Here is a 15,257-nt window from a genome sequence, read left to right as displayed (position 1 = left end):
TGAACTCCTGTGAATCGTAGTATCAGCTACCAAAAGAAAAGGAATATAGGAGCACTCTGATCCTCTGCATATCAGTAAACTTTCTTAGTTTTTCCTCTACAGAACAGGGTGAAATAACTCTCTCTAATTTCCATATTCCCTTCTCATTATGTATAACCTCTATAATAGTCCACACATTTTTTCAAATTAATTATTTTTTTTAAGAAATCTAATGTTGTAACACCAATCCAATTATTCAAAAGAATTATTTTTATTCCAAATCTTATTTTTCCTCATTATTTTAAATGCCTCAGAAATATAATAATTAGCTATAGAATAGTCTGCAATCACAACTAGCAAGAAGGAGAATTTTTTAACTGATGCCTTGGATTTCAGATGTTCTAGTAACTCAAAGTCTGCCTTTTAAAAAAGAGTATTAACTCACAACTTTTGCTGAGGAACAAGCTAGTTATAAGTATTAAACTACACAGATAACCTTGAAGTTAAAATTTTATGGCCATATAAATGTTTATTAGTATCTCAGTTTTCCAGGAAATGTGTTGGTTTTTATTTTTAATCTTTCCCAAAATACCAAATACATGATGAAAAGCAATATATTATATATACTATGTTATAATGTAACTGATTAACCAATAAACAAACTTGAGAAGAAAAGCTTCCTTAGAAAAGAATTAAAGTAGCTTTGTTCTAATGAATCAAAGTACAATCTCATCTAGCTGTGACAGAGATTTCTTGTGCCAAATAATTTCACAATTTTGATACAAATATTTAGTATTATGCCCTGAATAAAGGTAAGAGGAAGTCATTAAGTTAATAAAACATAGTCCTTGTACTTGTATGTAGTTCATACCTGCTCTGGCTTGTCAACAAGAATAAAATATTTCACCAGTCGTGGACTTGATAAATATTTCTCCAAAGCTACCAAAAAGCTGCTGTGAAATAGAGCTGAAATAGTAAAAATCTTGGAAATTACATTATTTCCAAGAGATTGCTGAAAGCACTTCATTGAAGAGCATAATATAAAAGGAGAAAACTTTAATAAAAAAGTTTTGGTAACAGACCAAAGCAAACAAAAAGCATCACCTCTTTTTAAAATGCTAACCACACACTTATACAGACACAGCAAGAATATTAAACACATGGCATCCCAGGAGAATGTGGGGAAGCAATCCTCACAGGTCAGATCTGCAGAAGAAATGAACTGGCAGTGAAACCTCAACATGACAGAATTTCAGCAGCATTCAATACTGTAGCTGTATAAGAAAAACAAAAACAAAAGGGCATCCAACAATTCTGCATATTTGTATGCATTTGAAAATCAAGTATCTACATCCTAATTAAGCAACGTTTGCCAGTAAAAACTATTCTATTTTAATTATATTCCTTAAGTAATGTCCTGGTTAAGCAAAGCATGAGATAGATGCCATCTAGTCTGGTTTTGGGATACTCTAGGTAAGGAGTCACTGAAGAAGAAAAGACACTGCCCTGCAGTACCACTACAAAAAATATCTCTCTCTCTTTCAACCAGAGAGCTCATCTCCATGGACAACTTTTCTTTTTACACCACTACAATAAAGATATGAAAAATTAAAATAAGTCAGTAAACCTTTTCCAACACAAATTCACAGAATCAGTTATGTTGGAAAATACATCCAAAACCATTGAGTCCTACTGTTAACCTAACACTATTAAGTGCACCACTAAACCAGGTCCCTAATATAATCTGAGGTGTCTGACAGTAATAGTTTTTTTGCTATGAAAGACTCAAGATGAAACTCCCTTCAGATTTATACATACAAATAAAAAATTTAAGATGGGAAGGTATGTTTGGTTTTTATTTATTTAAGAAAGGAAAGTTGTTTCACTTTTGAAAGAAGTACTTTGAAGTCAAGAGCCTCACTGTTTACTTGAAACCATTTATTTCCTCCTGCAGTTCCAAAGAAAAATGTTACACAAATACATTAGAGGAAGCAGGTGTATAATTTCATTGAAAAGCTATTTAAACTTCTGAAAAACAAACTTTGTCAGTGCAGGAGATCTTTCAAGCATTTCCTTATGTTACCTGCTAGAACTTATAATTTAATATTTATCTTGCTACTTTATTAAAAGAAAGCAACCACAAGGTATTATTTCACAGTACTAGCAAGCCATGCATGCTCTGTGGCCCTAAGCATAAAATAAATGATCACAGTGACAAGAAAACAGTAATGTCACTTCAAGCTGTAAATATATGAAGAAAATCCTCAGCATCACCAAAATAACGTGGTAAAATACATAGGGACATGATAGTTCAAACAAACTAACAACACAAAATCCCCCTTTAAGGGATTGCATAATTCCATGAGATACTACATCACTTGTTTTCAATGTGCCCTCAGTTTCAGTTCAAACATACTTCTTGTTTTATAAATCAGTTATCACTGAAGTTACAGTAACATCTGGACTTGCTTAAGACTAATTAAGCTAAATATACCTTTAAGAAATGTATTTCAGCATGAAAAAATACATTTACAAAATTATATTAATGTGCAATTAGGCAGCTTGCAGGTTTTTTGTATTTTAACATAAATTCCTCCAACAATGCACAAAGCAACTCAGTGTGACAGAGACACGGATCGACATGAATGTAGGTAGATATGGATGCATTTTAAAATATTAAAATATTTAAATACTAAAGAGAATACAACTTTTCCAATGTACAGAGCAAGAGGCTCTGGTATAGAGGAACTTTATGCTCAGTAAGCTTCACTACATATTTTCAGATCCTACAGAAGCAGCCCCCACTGAATTAGCTTCAGAGGGTTAAATTAGTACAAGCAATGGCCCATGCTATCTCTTGTTGCAGGTTAACCCACCCTGAAGCACAAATTCAGAACAGGGCCACCTTTCACTCTTCAGAGTAAGCTCAGGCATTTCGTTTAAACTGCCTGTACCAAGGGTTTAAGCTAAATCTTTGGATCTGAATAGGAGCAGGGACACTCATTGCATTATATGAATGGCTGTAGGTTAGTAAATTCCAAGAGAAAGTCATTAATAAGGAGAAGGTGGTAACAAGTATTAACATTTTAAATCAGTGTGGTTATTTGCTAAATTAACCATGTCCCGCTAGCCAAGTTTCCAAACTAGCTTATACACTAACTCCAGAAGGCAATCATTTACCAGAACTCACTCTAGAGCAGCACACAACAGAGTACAGCAGTCCTACAAAAAGCAGCAGCAGGCTTGTAAAGCAAGGATGGATACAGCACCTCATGGTTAAACAGCAGATGTTATGGGGGAGGAGAATGCAAGCACACAGCCAGCTTAAGTCCAATTGGAAAAATATAACCATGCTATTGAAAACAGAAAATAAAGTAGTAAGTTAAAGGCACTGTGACTCACCTCATTTTTAGAGTTTAGCAAGTAATTTACTTCAAAAGAAGTAGTTTCTTATTAAAAGAAAGGCTAGTTATTATTATGACTGCCTGACACTTCCCGCTCTAACATCCTATTTTCCAACCTGCTTAGAATCTTCTCAAGCAAACTGGGCTGGAAGTTATACACTAGAATGTTCTTTAGAACTCTTATTTCAACCAAAGTATTTAAGACAATAACAAAAAAACCACCACAGCCCAAAAAACCACAACAATCTAATGGAGAAAATTATCCTAGAAGAGAAAATAAATCAAAAACTTGCAGTATTTTCTCTGGAAATGTTCAACACTAGCACACTTTGAAGCTGGAATTTGAATTCTGGCCTGTATAACTTGGATGTACATTTTATCACCCTTCCAGCAATGTGAATATATCCATGCTTGCAAGTTATTGGGAATATGAGAAAAAGATACCCAGTCTTCAGCAAAGAGCATGTATTTTATCTGCTAATATCTCTACTAAACTTGATCCAGCCTGGAACTGAATAGAATCTTCCTTTCACTTCCAGGTGAAAAATATGCCTTGATCAAAGTACCAGAAAATAAAGGTAGGAAGCTGATTTATCCTTTCCAACATCCAACTAATAAGTGGCAGCAACATAGAAGAAACTTCAACCAAATGTGGAGAGGGTGGGATTTCAACCTAAACTGTGTTGCAATTTTAGCAATAGTCAAAGTGGTGGCTGCCAGAAAGGCAGAAACCTGCACCGAAACTGGATGCTTGAACAGCAACTCCATCAGAGCATGCTAAAGAGAAAAATATAAGAACAAAAAAGGGGACTGCAGAGTGAGGAAGCCATCAGATGTTGTTTGGGAAAGCAATCTGTGAACTTTAGCACAAGTAATAAGAGATTATGTATGAGAGACAGAACGGACTGGCTGATCACAAACACCGGAGGAAAACAAGCCAACAAAGGCAAGAAAGATTCTACAGAGTAGTTGAACAGGAAACAGAAAGGGAAAGCCTCTCCAAATCACAGGAGAGAAAAAGGAAAGACATCAGATTAGGTATTGAAAAGGATATGATTTTAGATCAACTAAGGTATCAGCCTAAAAAAATCTTAACTGGCTAAATATGAACAGGATTTGCATAAAACACTATTAATGATGCAGAAAGTAAAAGTTACATTGCCAGTGACAAAAAAAAACAGCAGAAGCAGCTTGTACTTTCAAAGTAAGCCTTCCTCTATTGCCCATCCTCTACAGTCCAAAGACAGAGATAAAACACTCTACACAAGCACATGGATCATACTGTCTTGGGTCAATCCCAATAAAGCATGACACAGTATCATTAAATACCACTAGCTCAAACAGCAGCAGTCTGCCTAGTGAGTAGCTTCCAAACCTCCTGATATGACTTCAGTTATTATTTTTAATGGATAGAAAACAACACACAAACTACATTAGAAATAATTCTCTTTACTTCATGAAGCTGCATTTGGAAATGATTGCTGAAGTACATTATGACAGTTTAACTGCATGGCTTTTATCCCTTCCCTCCCAGTGTGCCTGGTGCCTGGTACACACTTATCAGGTCACTGGTCAGGATTTTGTTTAGTCTTATTCATTGTGCCCCCCCCCCCCCCCCCCCCAAATAAATAAATAAACAAGCAAATAACTACTGCATAATGCTACATTGAAAGCAGAAATTGATTTCCCCTAAGCCATTGCAGAGCACCAATATGTTAGATTCATATTGCTGAAATAGTCAAAACCATTCTCACTCCACTGAAGAAGCATGGTTATTATCCCTGTTAATAGATGCAATATTAGAACGTGATTAAGGATTAATTTATTTACCACCTCAGATGCCTGACCTGAGATAGCCTAAATGAAACTAAGTTCTTGGGCATGTTACACAGTAAATATGATCAAAGATACCTGCAGTATCAATAGTGTACACACATCCCTACCCCACCAAACACGGCCAAGATTCAGATGTCTATTTCAGACAAGATAAAAATCTTTTTTTGCTCTATTTGCATTATATCTCTTATTCAATGGAAATAATTGCCCTAGAAACTAGGTTTATTTCTGCCCAAAGTAGATGGATGCCCCAGTAGAGACAGCAACTGTATTCTGAAAAATGCTTCTGCAGGGGGAAAAAACCCAAAAAACCACAGCTGTGTAATTAAGAACAGTAACTTAATAAAGGTAGGCACAAATGAAAATCCAGCTATGGTTGCTTCTTCAGCTTTAATTCTGGCCTTTCTTAACATTTGAGACTTTTACCTGAAACCTTAAAATTACAATTAATTGCATACAGTGGTAGAATCTGTTTCACTCTCCATTTGCATGTGCAATCCTTCACATTTCAAAGCCTGGCCAAACCAGTCATGTAATTGCTGCAGAAGGCATACCTTGCCCTTTCTAGTATTTCTAGTGCACTCATTATCATGGTTTCTGAGAAACACTTAAATTACCAGCATCCTAGAGCTATTTTCCCTGTCTCTACAATAGACAGAGTTCTTCCATTCTATACACAATGAAAACCCGAGCCATTCTTCACCTACAAAATGCACTGTTTTGCAGAATGAAAATTAGATAAGTTAAAGTTACTCCAAGTAGGTACTGACTTCAATAAAACATACTCAAAGCTATACTCCAGTCAATTGTTTTTATGACTTGACAGTTGTGATAATGAAGTTAAATCTAATAAACCCCCTTTTTTTGAAGGAAAATCAGATCACCAAAACAAGACTTCATCACCCAATACTCCAAAGTCACCCATATCCAAGTACTAATCTACAGTAACACTGTACAAAGCACCCTATTTCAGGGATGAACTTTAAAGGTGAATAGCTCTAACTTCAAAAGGACTGCATTTTACAGAGTTTCACTACCCACACTGCATTTTTACAGATAAAAGCATCAATCTACCCAAGGCTTCCCCTGAAGTGTTCCATTTCTCTTCAGTGTATTGCCAATTGGAAGCTCCTTCCTTTTGGGATTCTAATTTATTCTCTCACTGAATGATTTTTAGCACAATAAAACTATTCATCTGCATACTTAGAGGTGCATTTTCACCATTTCATAAGAAATACCAACCAGATCAAATATTCTTTATTACCAATATTTTTTTTATTTTTATCCACCAGAGAGAAACAAAAGCAAATTTACAGACAGTTTAAGAAACTCCATCCCACAAATGCAGCATATTGTGGCTTTTACATTAATTGTGCATATGTAATTTTCCATAAAGTGGCTTTAAAAAGCATATAGTGCAAAGATCCCCACAGCTTGTGAAAGATAATTTAGGTTGCAACTGTTACTTCCAAATTATTTGTTACCCTTAAAACAGAAAGGCAATATTGTATGACGTTTGAGATAAGAAAAAGGATATGACTGTATAGCCCTAAAAAAACCCCCAGCAATATTTCACACCTCAGAAACAAAACAGAAAAAAGGAACAATGAAAACAAAACCATGTCACTGTCTTAGTGTTTTACTCAATCAGCAGTTCTTGGTCTAGATCCAGCCAAGATATTATGCTGATTAGGACAGGGTGTAGGAGGTAGGAAGAAACTGTTTTCACTGCTTACTGTTTTAAAGAAAAAGCTGTGGCATTGCTGGGCAGGACTAAACAGGATGCTTCCATTTCTTAACCAATTCCCCACTAAAAACACCTCCTGCAAAGTTTAAACTTATCTTTTGCTGTTGAATTAATCTGGCACATCATATACCTTATCTACTAACTAAATTAAACACTGAAAACAGGGAAGTTTGTTCTTCCTTTCCCAGACATGCAGGCAGCATGTGATCCTAATAATCTAAATTCTTGCAAAGCAGGATATTTCTCTTTGTTTATCCTTGTTCTCTTTTCATGAGTTAGTTAATCCATTACCTAATTTATCTTGGAATCATCTTTAATTGTTAATAATGGAAAGACTCAGGAGTCCTGTGCTGAGTTTACAAGCTCTCTTCTATTCTTGCCCTGGCTGAATTTCTGCCTGGTGTCAGGTCACAGAAGGCGAAGTCTACTTTTCTTCAGCTATACTGAAGAAACCACCACAAAGTCCAAACAAAGCATACTGGCACATAAAGGGAAGAAAGTGCAATTGCAAATAGGAATAGGAAGGTAAAGAAAGAGAGGAGATTCAAAAAAACCCAAACTAGTCACTTCATGAGGAAAATACTTTTGGTCATTAGGTACTAAAACCTCTCAATCAAAAAGCAGATGGCTTAAAACCATGGTGGTGTGAAATGAAGAGCAGTGTGCACAACAGCCTTTTAGGTTTCCTCTCTATGTTGTCCCACAGATAAAACTTACACTGACTGTAAAATCTTACACTTCAGTAAAGCAACAGCCTGGCTTCACAGACTATAAGCACTATCATTCCCTTCACTTAAAAAGGAGCTGGAAGCTTGATACCTCCATCTCTGACCCTGAGTAAAAGGGTTCCTGGTCTCCCAAGACGTTTTTAGCAGTATCATATAAAGGAAAGTTTAACTTCTTTTGAAAAAAGCAGAATCAAACAAAAAGTAAGTATCAGATACAGCTTCACAAGTAAAATGAAAGTGAAAAGGTAGCTGCTTGTCTCAGTAAACTGAAGCAAGGTCTTCAACGCAGGGGAAAAAAGGTAATTTAAAATGCTTTATTCCGTTTTTATTTGACGTAATAGTATAGTAGAACACCAAATCAGAGCACCTCCATTAGGACACACAGTGGAGAACACTTTGATTAAAGTCATTTTCCCAGTACACAATCTAAAAATAAGTAACCTTGAACACGCTCCACCTTCCAGATACATTTCTTTGCATTGATCAATGTATTAGATTGCTTATCAAACATGAAAGGCAGACTCAGAGTAAGATAGTTCCCAATCACTAACCAGAAGAAAATGTTATCAGGCTTCAACTTTGCCAGTAGAATGATGTCACCACAATCACCATTTATTCCCATCCAAACGTTCTTCCACTATCAGAAGTCTGAGGGACACCTGGAAGTTCCCTACAAAATCATCTTGATATGAAGGAGAAAATCCAAACAGTATGTTGCAACAACCACTCTCTGTCAGCACTGTCACTTATTATACACGGTTCCTGTATGGATGTTAATTAATACTCAATAAAAATAGGGAAAGTCCTATTAGATCTTGATACAAGAAAGAGCTGCAACACTGAATAGGGCCTTGGCACATGACCCCAATTTGCAGGTCATAAAAAGCTGAAAGCATTCATCAACTATCTAATTTACACAAAAAAAGCCTTCTATTTCTTAAAAAAAAGTATAAATGTTTCTTCCTGAGATTGAGGTCTGAATGGCAATACTGCAGAAGATCTGCCAAAACATCCCTCCCCTTGTCCAGTTTCACAGAAATATACAGTGAGTTCTGAGCACCATGTACTTTTAGCAAAGGAAACAGATGAATGACGCATTTAGACACAGCAACACCAATACTCTTTTCCTCTGGAATGCAACTGTTATGGTGCTATGAAAGACTCTTATTTGTCTAAGAGCAGTTAACAAGGTTATTTTGTATAAATACTTAAAAATAAAAACAAGGCACAGCAGCACTAGTGCTGTGGTGCCATCATATCCAGAAGACTAGCAGGCAGCACTGCCAAAGCCCCATGCCTCAACCAAAACCCTCAGTCCCATCTGAACCTCCACTGTTCAGAAGATCCCTAAGGTGCAAGACCACTTTGCACTCCCTAAAAAACATTTCTTGAAAATATGTGTAAATTTGTCTCACCAGAAGTCGTACACAATGCACCTAAACACTTCAGCTGGAATGGTCTGACATATTAAGCATTTTAGGATAAAAATAAAACTTCGTTACTTGATGTGGCTCACAGAGTTTGTTTTTATGTGAAAAATCTGATCATTAACCAAGAAACTTAAAAGTGGTAATTTTATTTATTAAGGATATGCAGAATCAGTGAAACACAATGAGAACAAACAACATGATTCTTACTGCATACCATTTCCCCAGAGTTAGTTCTTTTGCTGAAGCAGTTCTTCATCCACTAAATGGAACAACAGAAGGGGACAGCTAGGCGCTCCAATTTAGAGTAAACTCTAATGTGCCTTATGGGAGCAACTAAAGGACCTATGGAAAAATGTTTGTTTAACAGTAATTTGTCTCGACTATAAATGGAAGCAGAACAGAACTGACATAGTCCCACAATGACAGTTTGTGCTGAACAATAACAGGATACTTGCATTAACAGAGTTGTGCTCTATTTAGGAAGCAAAAACAAGTGACTATACCAAACTCAATTGGTACAAACATTTATTTCTGCAAGGTGCCCTTTAAATGTCTTGCTGAAGACATCATATGGGGATATGCTGGCCTCTAAAGAGAGGAAGTTTTAATGCCTGAGGAAACACCTGTATATATGAAACTTTAAGCTCATTTCACTAGGTCATTTTGCTAAGTTGCTTTATGTTAAAATAACTCTGATCAGCTTTTCAGACTGGTGCAGTATGTCTAGATGCAAAGTGAATCTCTGGAAACTCACCCTTCAAAAAAGCCCAAAACCCCACAACAACTGTTCTCATTTTGTGCCTGGCTACATGTCCAACAGGAGGCTACCAGCTGCCCAGCAGGTGACTGCCTTCAATCTACAGTTTAAAAGTGGAAAAATCTACAGTAATCCTTCCATTACAAAAAAAAGTAACCTAAAATGTAAGTACTTCTACTTTTTGTTGTTCCATGGATAAGCCCCAAGGTATGGTTAATTCTTCTAAGAAGTATGCTACAACATCAATGAAGGTAAAGCAAAACAGACACACAACCCCTTCTCACTTGCCATAATGGTGGAAGACCTAAGGGTCGTATGACAAATGACATCTCACAGCTCACCTGTGGGGCTTTTCTACAAATTCTACTTTGAAAACTCAAAGACCATTCTAAAGCTGGCATAAGACATGCTCACAACAGGAAGAAAAGTTCTTGTAGAGCCCTGTAATATTCTAGTCCCACACAGCATTTACAGCTATTTCTAAATACCCATTGCTTTGAATCAGTACTTGCATTAAGAGGAGAAAAAACAAGCAACTCATGACAGAGAAGGACCAGCAACCAAAACCAAGGTAAAACACAGTTATGAAGTGCTTGAGAACCACCAGAAATGTACATGGAACAGTCAAGATCACTGAAGAAAAGACTAAGGCACCTTATGACTCAGATGAGTGAAATCTCTTCCACAGTCTCTTTCCATCAACTAAAAAATAAACTTACAAAAAGATCTGCAATAATGAGGTGAACGTAAGTTTACACAAGTTTGGAAGAAATCTGTCAATACATAAATATCAGCAACAGACTAGACACCTATTTATTATTACAATGCACCAAGAAATAAAATAAATTTTTTAAGTGCCTGAAGAAATCTGCTGAAGTAATCCCTCAAGTGAATATTTAAGGGGGAAGAGTGTAATTCTACTTGAAAGTTTCTTTCTGGGTTAAAATAGAGCACAACAGTATCTCAAGTGTAATCTATATACAACACACAAAGGTATATGGTTTTCCTTAAAGATTATTTCATTGATGATTCAAAATACAAACTACTCGAAATTAACTAAAAATAAAACAAGAATAAAACTTCCACTTCAGAGACTCATAAAGAAAAGGAAGTCTCCTCTTGCAAAAAATAGGAACATAAAAAAAAACCCTAAACAACTGTTTTAAGAGGTACTGATACAGCCTCTTCCATATTCTTCCTACTTGGGAAAAAATGGTACATTGCAACACTAATAAAAACAATCAGTTCTCTAAGATTGAATGTAACTTTTTACCTTCTTGGTAGAAGTCTATCTCCAGGTGCAATTCACATGCTTTTAGCAGTAAGATCCAACACCAGTCCCAGGGTCTTGAAGCTGTATTAGGTACACCAATTCATTCAGCTACACATCTTCCATCAGCTAACACAGAAGGCACAATGGAAACAGAGCTAAGACAAACACAAGACAAAAATCTGAAATCAGCTTCTACATGGATAAGCCAGTGTTAAAATTAATACTTTTATTAATCATTCAAAGAGCTTTCACCGACCCTCAGAAAGAATTGGACTGACTCACATCTCAGCTACAAACCAGAAATCACACTAGGAGTAGAACCCAAAACATGTATCCATCAGTTCATTTAATTCAGGTATTTAAATTTATTCTGCTAGTACATGATGTTTAGGCACAATTCAGAAAACAAATCACAAAGCTAATATGGATGTCTGACCATGGGCCAGAGTAAACTGACCCCATAATGGAGACATGAGCTTGGCTAAAGGCCATCAGAGGACAGTGGTCCAGAGCACTATAGTTGTATTTCAGAGCTCAAAGATCTTTCTTAGTGCTTCCAAACCAGGATTCAGAAGTCCTATGAAAAGATTCAGGCATCCTACACTGTCATCCTGGAAGGAAGGGGACTGGTATTTGTGTTGGATCTTTGTAAGGAATACTTTAATAAGACTAAGCAAAAATCAACAGGCTGAGTGAACAGAGAGAAAACCCTACCTACCATACTAGTTAGGAAGAATCACCTACTCACCAAACAAATTCAGTCTGAATTTTTTCTCATAGTAGCTCCCCTGTTTCTCATAGGGAAATAGTAGCTAAATGCTGTTAATTAAGAATATGGGAGAAAGAAAATGTATAACATATATTTTCCACCACAAAAGACTCTACCTAACTGCCATAAGAATTCAAGGGCTTGTGTTCTTTCACAGGTTGATAATATTTACATAAACCAAGTTTTCCTAATGCATTTAATAATGTTAACTGGGAATCTCCTAGCTAAGGGAGTTTTAATGATTCATTTACTAATGGAGAGACCAGAATTTGGACACACTACGAAGGTAAACAAATACATCTGTCAAGCATCTTCTTTCCTCCTGAGCCTCAGCTAGTACAATTAATCAAAATCTGATGATTGCTCTGCATAAGGAGGAATGTGTCATTTGTCTGACAGATTTAAGTTGAAGGGGAGAGAAGAAAAACACACTTAAACATTTCAGCTCCTTCTTTTAGAAATTAGGATCTTATGTCCACAAAATCAAAAATAGCTGACAACATAAACATAACAGCTTGAATTCAGCATTTTATAAATGCTGAATTGTATAAAATGCAGTTGAAACTGGCATACTTCAAGAAATATGTACACAGAAGAGTTATACATATGTAAGCCTTTTACTGAACTCGTTTTTAAGATTAGCATTATTATCATTGTGCAAAAGCAAAACTTTCATTTTCTGGACAAACAGGCTGAGTTCACATGCAATTAAAAATAAAAAAGTGCTTTCTCAGCTTTCTGAAAGCTTGAAGTACAAGCATTTAAATGTTTACAGTTAAATAAGTATCAGATTTTGTAAACTGTTAAGTAATGTTACACAGCCATCATTTCTAAGCATTCAAGTGAATTCTGTTAGGTGGGCAATTCAGAATTTTACTTCAGTCTGACCTGGATATTAAACCAGAAACTTTCTTTTCCGTCGAATTTAAAAAGACACATTTAATCAGACAGTGAAATATGGTTCTCTGACTAACAAAAATATTAGTTAGTAAAAAAACACTGAGGGGGAAAATTAATTTTCAAAATTAATTTATGTTTAGCTTTGTCTCCAGAATTAAGCCCTGCAAGATGTGTTTCCCCAAACTGTGCTTAATAAAATAATGCTATCCTTGATGACAGTTGAGATAGAGCTCTAATCAGTACCAATGCCAACTACAGTATTTCAACAGAAACAAGATTTGTTGTGCTCCTCATGGAAAAACACAGACATATATCCAATAAGCAACCACAAGGGCATGAAAGCTTCAAATTTTGATTTCTCTGCTCAGCACTAACAGCATTCTACTACTGTCCCTTTGGTATATCCCCATAACTCCATTCCACTCCTACCCCTCTGGCAAAGCCCCATTTCTTTCTGTCAAGAGGCAGTACTGGAGCAGAACGAGAAAGGCAGAAGGAGCCTTCCCTTTGCCAGCCATCACCTCTTCAGCTCACTTACATGCACGCTGGCTTTCACACAGTTTGTTACCAATTCTTCCCTATCTTTCAAAGGTGCGCCTGCAGTAGCTGCTGTGTGCGTCTAGCAAACTGCTAGGTGGAAAACTCCCAGCTTTGCAGAAGGACCTATGCAAGGAAAACACCCGGCAGGACGCGGGCTATTCCCACTGCTTGCCCCCCACCGCCTTCACAGCCGAGATGCACTATCCCTGCAAACTGCTCCGACCCACCGCATCCGGGCTGGCCAACACACCACGGAGGGGTCAACGAGAAGCTCTCCGGGGGGAGGTGCGAACGCTGCCCCCGGGGCGCTGGAGGCCCGGGGGTTGCTCGCGTTCCCCTCCCCGTGCCAGGTCTCCAGGTGCCCCGCAAGTTCAAGAGCCGGAGTTCCCAGGCCCCCGGCCCGCTGCCGGGCGGCGGGAGCGCGGCGCCGGCCGAGGGGCCCCGCGGCCCACCCAGGCTGGCGGAGGGCGGCAGCTCCTCCCCGCACACCGCGTCGGGGCCGAGCGGGACCCACCCGGGGCTCCCCGAGCCCTGAGGCCGGCCGTGCCCCCCTCCTCCGCCACGAGCCGCTCGCTCCGCCCGGGGGGAGACAATGGCCACGATGACTTCACCCTCCAGCAATGTGAGCAGCAGCGGGGGACGCCGCCGACTTCCCCCCGGCCCCCAGGACGCTCTCGGGCCCTCTTTCCCCCGGGCTCGGGCTCCCGCCCAGAGGCGGCTCCGGCTCGGAGGTTCCGCTCCACCCCTCACCCGCCGCCACGCTCAGGGCGGCGGCCGCCGGCGGAGGCCCGAGCTGGGGGACGCCGCCACCGCCGGGCCCCTCGGCGCCCCCCGCCCCACCGCGGACCCACCCCCGATACCTGTGAGTCGGCGGGAGGAAGCGGCGCTGCTCCGCCTGCCCGAGCCCGGCGCCGCGCAGGAAGCGCCTCCGTGTGTGTATGTGTCTATGTGTGTGTGTGTGTGTGTGTGAGTGCGAGTGAGGAACGGAGGGGGCGGCACCGCCCGGCCGGGGCGGGGCGGGGCGACGCGGGGCCGGGGCCGGGGCCGGGGCCGGGGCCGGGGCTGCCCGGCAGGGAGGCGGCGCCCGGACCGTCGGTTTCCGCGACGCGCTGAGCTCAACGCGCACGGCGGTGCCGCCCCTCGCCCGCCCCCGCCAGGGCGGCCCCGGCGGGCGGGAGCGTTGCGGACCCCACGGTGGGGCCGGGGCGCGTCCCGCGGTCCCCGCTCGCTGCCGCCCCCCGCGCGGTGCGGGGGATGCTCAGAGCCGGCCGGGTGGGTGCGGTGTCTCTGCCCCCGTGGCGGGGGACGCCGCAGCGCTGCCAGCCACAGTAGCAGCACAAGGTACAGCGTTATATGCATATACAGTTCCGTGGGCTTCACACCTATGGAAATGGAAAAGTGCGAGGCGAAGAATGAATTATCGGGGCGTTTCAATAGGTCGGGCTGCTGAGCGCTGATTCACTTGCCAAAATGACAAAACCTTGTTTCTGTGCTGCAAGATACAGATTTACCTTCTTTTCGCCCCCCCTTGCCATTTGGAACAGAAGCCGCCTCAGAATTTGCCCACAAGCCCCCATCCCTTCCTTCAGGCATGGCCGTGTCCTGCATTTAGCTGCGGTCAGCCCCGGGCGTCCAGCAGCCCCGGCCCTGGGCTGCCTCCGGCCGACCTGTATCGCTCACCCGTCCCTGAGGTCTGGTTCTCCTCTCCTTTTGCTACCGACCTCCATCCGGTCTTCCACGGGATTCCCTCCCTCTGCAACCCTATCGTAGCTGCCGCCCTCTCCCACAGCCGGCTTGCTGCTCCTGACCTCCACTCCTGGCCCAACGCCGAATCTCCTCGGGCATGTTTCAGAATTCTCTGCCTACATTATTTTTACATTAGATTTAAATCGTG

The 15,257-nt window shown here is 40.2% G+C and overlaps 1 protein-coding gene across 1 annotated transcript in view; it reads right to left on the bottom strand.

Annotated features, from left to right (window-relative positions):
* Window positions 1-14,516, bottom strand: part of RNF19A (ring finger protein 19A, RBR E3 ubiquitin protein ligase) — a 57,977-nt gene extending 43,461 nt beyond the window's left edge. The window contains exons 1-2 of the mRNA XM_071421490.1: window positions 14,224-14,516; window positions 11,155-11,309 (exon numbers count right to left, since the gene is read on the bottom strand). The gene's annotated coding sequence lies outside the window, so the exon portion shown is untranslated. The remainder of the gene's footprint in view (window positions 1-11,154; window positions 11,310-14,223) is intronic.
* Between the last annotated feature and the right edge of the window lie 741 nt (window positions 14,517-15,257).

The sequence above is a fragment of the Agelaius tricolor genome, unplaced genomic scaffold, assembly GCF_023055355.1.
Source record: "Agelaius tricolor isolate 1412-34295 unplaced genomic scaffold, bAgeTri1.0.p SCAF_2, whole genome shotgun sequence".
In the NCBI taxonomy this organism is placed as follows: Eukaryota; Metazoa; Chordata; class Aves; order Passeriformes; family Icteridae; genus Agelaius; species Agelaius tricolor.
The sequence above is the reverse complement of the archived record's forward strand: the minus strand, read 5'-3'. Positions and strand labels throughout refer to the sequence as shown.